Source organism: Schistocerca serialis, chromosome 12 (assembly GCF_023864345.2).
Source record: "Schistocerca serialis cubense isolate TAMUIC-IGC-003099 chromosome 12, iqSchSeri2.2, whole genome shotgun sequence".
In the NCBI taxonomy this organism is placed as follows: Eukaryota; Metazoa; Arthropoda; class Insecta; order Orthoptera; family Acrididae; genus Schistocerca; species Schistocerca serialis.
The window spans coordinates 115,107,711-115,113,873 of record NC_064649.1 but is presented as its reverse complement, the minus strand read 5'-3'; the positions used below and the strand labels follow the sequence as shown (position 1 = coordinate 115,113,873).

Sequence of the window (6,163 nt, the reverse complement as noted above, 5' to 3'; positions counted from 1 at the left end):
CCCGTTCCATTCACGTGTGGAGCGTAAGAGGATGGTTGATCGAATGCCTCCGTGCCTGCAGTGATTATTCTAGTTTTGTCCTCACGGTCCCTGTGTGAGGGATGCGTAGGGAGTTTTAGTATATTCCTTAAGTCATCATTTAACGCCGGTTCTTGAAACTTTGTTAATAGACTTTCTCGGGATAGTTTGCGTCTATCTTCTAGCATCCACCGCCGGGCGAGGTGGCCGAGCAGTTCTAGGCGCTTCAGTCCGGAACCGCGCGACTGCTTCGGTCGCAGGTTCGAATCCTGCCTCGGGCATGGATGTGTGTGATGTCCTTAGGTTAGTTACGTTTAAGTAGTTCTAAGTTCTAGGGGACTGATGACCTTAGATTTTAAGTCCCATCGTGCTCAGGGCCATTTCACCATCTGAATCTAGCATCCACCGGCTCAGTTTCTTCAGCATCTCTGTGATACTCCCCACGGTTCAGACAAGTCTGTGATCCTTTGTGCCACCCTTCTCTGTATACGTCCAATATGTCCTGTTAGTCCTATTTGGTACGGGTCCCACACACTTGAGCAATATTCTACGATGGACTGTGCAAACGTTTTTTAGGCAATCTCCATTGTAGACCCATCGCATTTCCCCAGTACTCTACCAGCTCTACCTACCATTGCGCATGCAGTCGCTGCATTTCATATTCAAAACTATTTGTATGAGATGCTCCTATTAAACTACGTTTCACTGATACCGTAGTCATGGGATAATACGCGATTTTTTTTCACATTGAGAAGTGCACAATTTTACATTCGGAACATTTAAAGCAAGTTGGCTAGCTTTGCAACGCTTTGAAATCTTGTCAAGATCTGGCTGGATGTATGTTCCAAAATGGTTCAAATGCCTCTAAGCACTATGCGACTTAACTTCTGACGTCATCAGTCCCCTAGAACTTAGAACTAGTTAAATCTAACTAACCTAAGGACATCACACACATCCATGTCCGGGGCAGGACTCGAACCTGCGACCGTAGCAGCAGTGCGGTTCCGGACTGATGCGCCTAGAACCACTCAACCTTATGTTCCACTTTTTACAGTCATTGTACGGGGTGATGTTTGTTAAGTTCTAAGAAACGCCTAAGGGGCGCAGACGGCACTGAGACAAGTAATTTGATATGAGACACATGGGGCTGCAAATGCCAGGAAATACCCTAAAAGTAGACGACAAATGTTGAACGTGTGACGTCACCAGATGATGTACCTCGCAAAAAGGTTTTTTTTTTTTTTGTGTTGTACGCTGCCAAAGTGGTATCACCTTTGGAGGCTGGACTTTCAGCATTTTGGAGTGGGTAAACATTGTTTCTTTATTTGTTGTAAATTTAGGGGGTCATTGGGCTCATAAGTAAGTCCTTCGGACCACCAGACTTCTGATTGATTTTCGATGACTGTTAGTGGGACGCTGTAACGATGCAGTGCTGCAGGATATCAATTTTCCATAAAACGCCTCGAAATAGTTCCGTAGCCCCTCAAAGTAGGGCAGAGGTTTTAGTAAAGGTGTCTGGCGGGTTGTTGAAATTTTCCGCTGTTTCTTTCATAATTGCGAGGATCTTGTTTGGGGCCAAAACGTGCAGCGATTGGGCTTGTCGTTCCTGTCCCCGTCGGTAGGGGGCAGCAGTGTTGCACATCGCCCCGCTAGGCTACTCTGTTTTCGAATACGTTTCGTAAATGTGATCTGTTGTAAACGTAGAAGTTACATACTTATTATCCTCACTGTAACCAAGCGAAACCTGTTATTATTGTATGTTTATTTCCTTTTGCGTCTTTCTTTTTTTACAGACTTTGTTTAGTAAAGAACATAGGTCATTTACTGCTAGCGATGGAATTCGGAACTTAACACTCAGTTACTTGTGACAGTACAGTAGGTTTTTGTTATACTGTACTTTGCAATTAACGTTCGCAGACCGCGAGATCGGTAAATTAAATTGTAAATCTTGCCTCAGCGTAAGCACATAATTACCTTACGCGAACAAGACTCGAACAAGACTCGAACCCTGACCCACACGCGTTAAGGTCGCTCACGTAGGCCTATGGCGTCATCGAATGGAATATTTGATTTGGATTTGGATGATTAGGTCCAGTAGACCACCGCTGCGTGTGCGGCGAGGTACGTCACCTGTGACGTCACATGTTCAACTCTTTTGGGGTATTTCCCAACATTTCCGGCCCTACGTGTCTTATGTCAAACTAACTGACTCAGCGTCATCTACGTCTCTTCGGGGTTTTTCAAACGCCAATAAGAATCAACATCATCTGCGAAAAGTCTGAATTTACTGCTAATATTGTCTACAAGGTCGTTAACAAACAACAGTAACAACAAGATTCACAGTGCGCTTCTCAAGGACACACCCGTAGTTACTTCTACATTAGACGATGTATCTCCATGCAAGATGACATGCTGCGTTCTACCTACCAAGAAACCTTGAATCCAGTCGCAAATTTCGCTCGATATCCGATAGGGTCGTCCATTTTACAACTTGTGCATAGATGTGGTTCTGAGCCAAATGATTTCCGAAAAATCGAGAAATACTGCATATACATTCCTAACAGTGTATTAGCGTGGGGGTGATCTGAAGTAGAGTCGACTCTCAAGAAACTTTCAAACGCCCACAACTCTAGTAAAGCGTTTATTACATTTATACAACAGATTTCGGCAAGGCGACGTATTCGCATGGCTTATAACATTACATCATCTTTTTCGTCAGTATTGTTCAGCGGAGTTACAACACGTATGCAAATGTCAGTGTCGTGAACTTCACTAGAACTCGGCATATCGAACATGAAGCAAATACTATTTACAGTCATCATACTAATATGTAAGGTTATCATATCACCTGTTTTTTGTGGAGGGGTCACCCTCCCCCCTCTCTCCCCACACAGTTCTGCAATTTTTTCAAAGACCGCTGGTTTTTTCCTATGGAATAAAAAAATGGATTTTCATTTATCACTTCAGTTTATTTTGAATCCTTTCTCTGGCAACAGTCACCCAGTAAATTTATCGCTCTTTTGTAAATGGATTTTGCTATAATTTGTTTGCTCTGTAGCGGGTCTTTGCTGAATTCCGCTTAAAGTTTACAACAACGCGTCGCTGTTTCCTTTACGCTTTTGTGGAGAAGCGACAAACAGTAGAAGCCTCACAGTAACGGTTTCGGTGGATCTTAATATTCTGCAGCCTGGACCGAGTAGTTTTTTATAAGGTAAACGATATATCGTTATAGGACTCAGGATGTTGAAAGCTAATAAGTGGACGTTTAAAGAATATTACAAGACTGCATATCCCGTACTCTTCGATGAAATAACTGCTTTAAATATATATATATATATATATATATATATATATATATATATATATATATATATATATATATGACGAACTCTGAAACTTTGGCAGGGAAAAGTGTTGTTAAGAAATGGTAGCAATGCATGATTACTAGTGTTGATTGCATTAAAACGTTGAAAGTGGTACAGTACTATTTTGTCATGCCCACGCTTAATGCAGACATAAAGACAATATTTTCTCTGCCAAATGTGCAGTGGACAGATGAACACAATAAACTCCCTGTTGAAAATGTGAATCTGTTGTTGATTGTACTGTAGAACATGAAAATGTAACATGTGTTCAGTACCAGAAAGTGTGTCCCAGTTCCACTAGGATTGTGTCTGTCACTGTATTTATTCAAAATAGTCTCCCCCTGGATTAATAAACACCTGAAATACGTGGGTCGTTCAATAAGCAACGCCTCACATTAAAAAAAAAAAGCCATTAATATAAATAGAAAAACATACTTATTGGTGCTTCATGTTTGATGTTTGTTCTGTGTGCTGGTGAAGTTTTGAACCGTTCTGGCAGATTTCTGCAGACGCATACGACTCACGTTACAAGCAGCGTGCTGTCACTGAATTCTTGTGCGCAGAAAAAGAAACCGTGGTGAACATCCATTCTTGTGTGCAGAAAAAGAAACCGTGGTGAACATCCGTAAACGTACGTGTGCAGTGTATGGCGATGCTGCAGTTGATAGGAGTCCAGTTGGGCGATGGGTAAAGATAGTCACAGCCTCAGGAGATGCAGAAACAGAGCTCCAGGGTCAGCCACGCTGGGGACGTCCTGTCACAGCCACTGCTCCAGACGTGCTGAATCGTGCGGGTGCCATTATTCGTGCCGACCGGCGCGTCACAACTCGACAACTGGCTCTACAGCTGTCGGTAAGCGTTGGATGTGGATCTGCAATGATCGAGACTCACGGATGTTCAAAGAGGTGCTCACGAATCCTCACAGCGGACCACAAGATTCAAAGAAAGGCCATTTCGTCTGAATTGTTGGAGCGTTTTGAGGCCGCCGGAGAGGCCTTTCTGTCGCGGATTGTCACGGGGGGCGAAAGCTGGGTGCACCACTTTGCGCCGGAAACAAAAAGGCAGTCCGTGGAGTGGCATCATCCTCATTCACCACAGAAGAAGAAATTCAAGACAACCCCCTCTGCCGGAAAAGCCACGGTGACAGTCTTCTGGTATTCTGATGGCGTCATTCCCGCGGATGTGAGGGTCAACCATTAATTCAGAGGCAAACGTGAAGACTGAATAAACTCGAGAACCGTTTCCGACGTGTTCAAATGGTTCAAATGGCTCTGAGCACTATGGGACTTAACATCTGTGGTCATCAGTCCCCTAGAACTTAGAACTACTTAAACCTAACTAACCTAAGGACATCACACACATCCATGCCCGAGGCAGGATTCGAACCTGCGACCGTAGCAGTCTCGCGGTTCCAGACTGCGCGCCTAGAACCGCTAGACCACCGCGGCCGGCTCCGACGTGTTCGATCGGACAATAATCCAGCAGAAATGTTGCTCCAACACGATACTGCACGCCCACACACGAGTCTGAGAACCCGGGAACACAACGCCAAATTGGGTTGGACATCATTGCCTCATCCACCCTACAATCCAGACCTGGCACCCTCGGACTACCATCTCTTTGTGCCGCTTACAGATTCTCTACTGGGATCACACTCTGAAGATGACGAGAGTGTGAGTCATGCAGTGAAAACATGGCTACGCCTACAGGACAAAAATTTTTACCAGCAGGGAATACATGCTCTTCCACAACGTTGGTATACGGCCATGGAACGTGATCGACATTATGTAGAAAAATAGGACATGGACAAGATATGTTGATGTATATTGTCACCAAATTCTGACTCTTAACAACATATATGTTCTGAGAAAAAACATGTGAGGCATTACTCATTGAACGAATCTCGTAGTTTTAAACGGGCCAACGGCCTTGTCGCAGTGGTAACACCGGTTCCCGTCAGATCACTGGAGTTAAGCGCTGTCGGGCTGGGCTAGCACTTGGATGGGTGACCATCCGGTCTACCGAGCGCTGTTGGCAAGCGGGGTGCACTCAGCCCTTGTCAGGCAAACTGAGGAGCTACTTGACTGAGAAGTGGCGGCTCCGGTCTCGTAAACTGGCATACGGCCGGGAGAGCGGTGTGCTGACCACATGCCCCTCGGTATCCGCATGCAGAGACCCCTGTGGCCTGAGAATGACACGGCGGCCTGACGGTATGGTTGGGCCTTTCATGACCTGTTAGGGTGGAGTTAAGTTTAGTTTTCAAACTGTTTTCAGACAGTCACTGCAGTCCTTTGTTTGGAATTCCATTTAGTACTGCAGCACAGTTTTCTCGAATGTCTTTAACGGCGTGCTTTCATCACCAGCTTCAATTTGGGGAACGAGAAGTCAGTATGGGCCAAATACAACCAATACGGCGGGTGTTTCAGGACCGTGATCCGTTTGCTGACCAAAAACTAGTGCAGGAACTTTGTTTTGTGGGCTGGGAAATGGTCACAGAGGAGCAACCAGAACACTGCCATTGGGTATTCGGGTCGAATTCGCCGAATTCTCGCCCACAAGCGCAGGAGGACTCAAAAACCTTGATGTTTTGCGACGAGTGTGAGACACATACTGTTATGGTAAGTAGGCGCTGGTATACAAAATCTAGCACTGTCTTTAGATATCGTAGAGAGACTGTCTGTAAACATGTAGCTGGACAACGTGTATTGACAGTCTAGATACTTTGTGTAGTGTACACACTCGAATGTCTTGTTCGCAGATGTTTGCTAAATATGGCTGAC

At 44.9% G+C, this 6,163-nt stretch overlaps 1 pseudogene; it reads left to right on the top strand.

The window, feature by feature from the left end:
• The first annotated feature begins 5,302 nt into the window (after positions 1-5,302).
• LOC126428687 (5S ribosomal RNA) lies at positions 5,303-5,420 on the top strand (annotated as a pseudogene).
• The last annotated feature ends 743 nt before the right edge of the window (positions 5,421-6,163 follow it).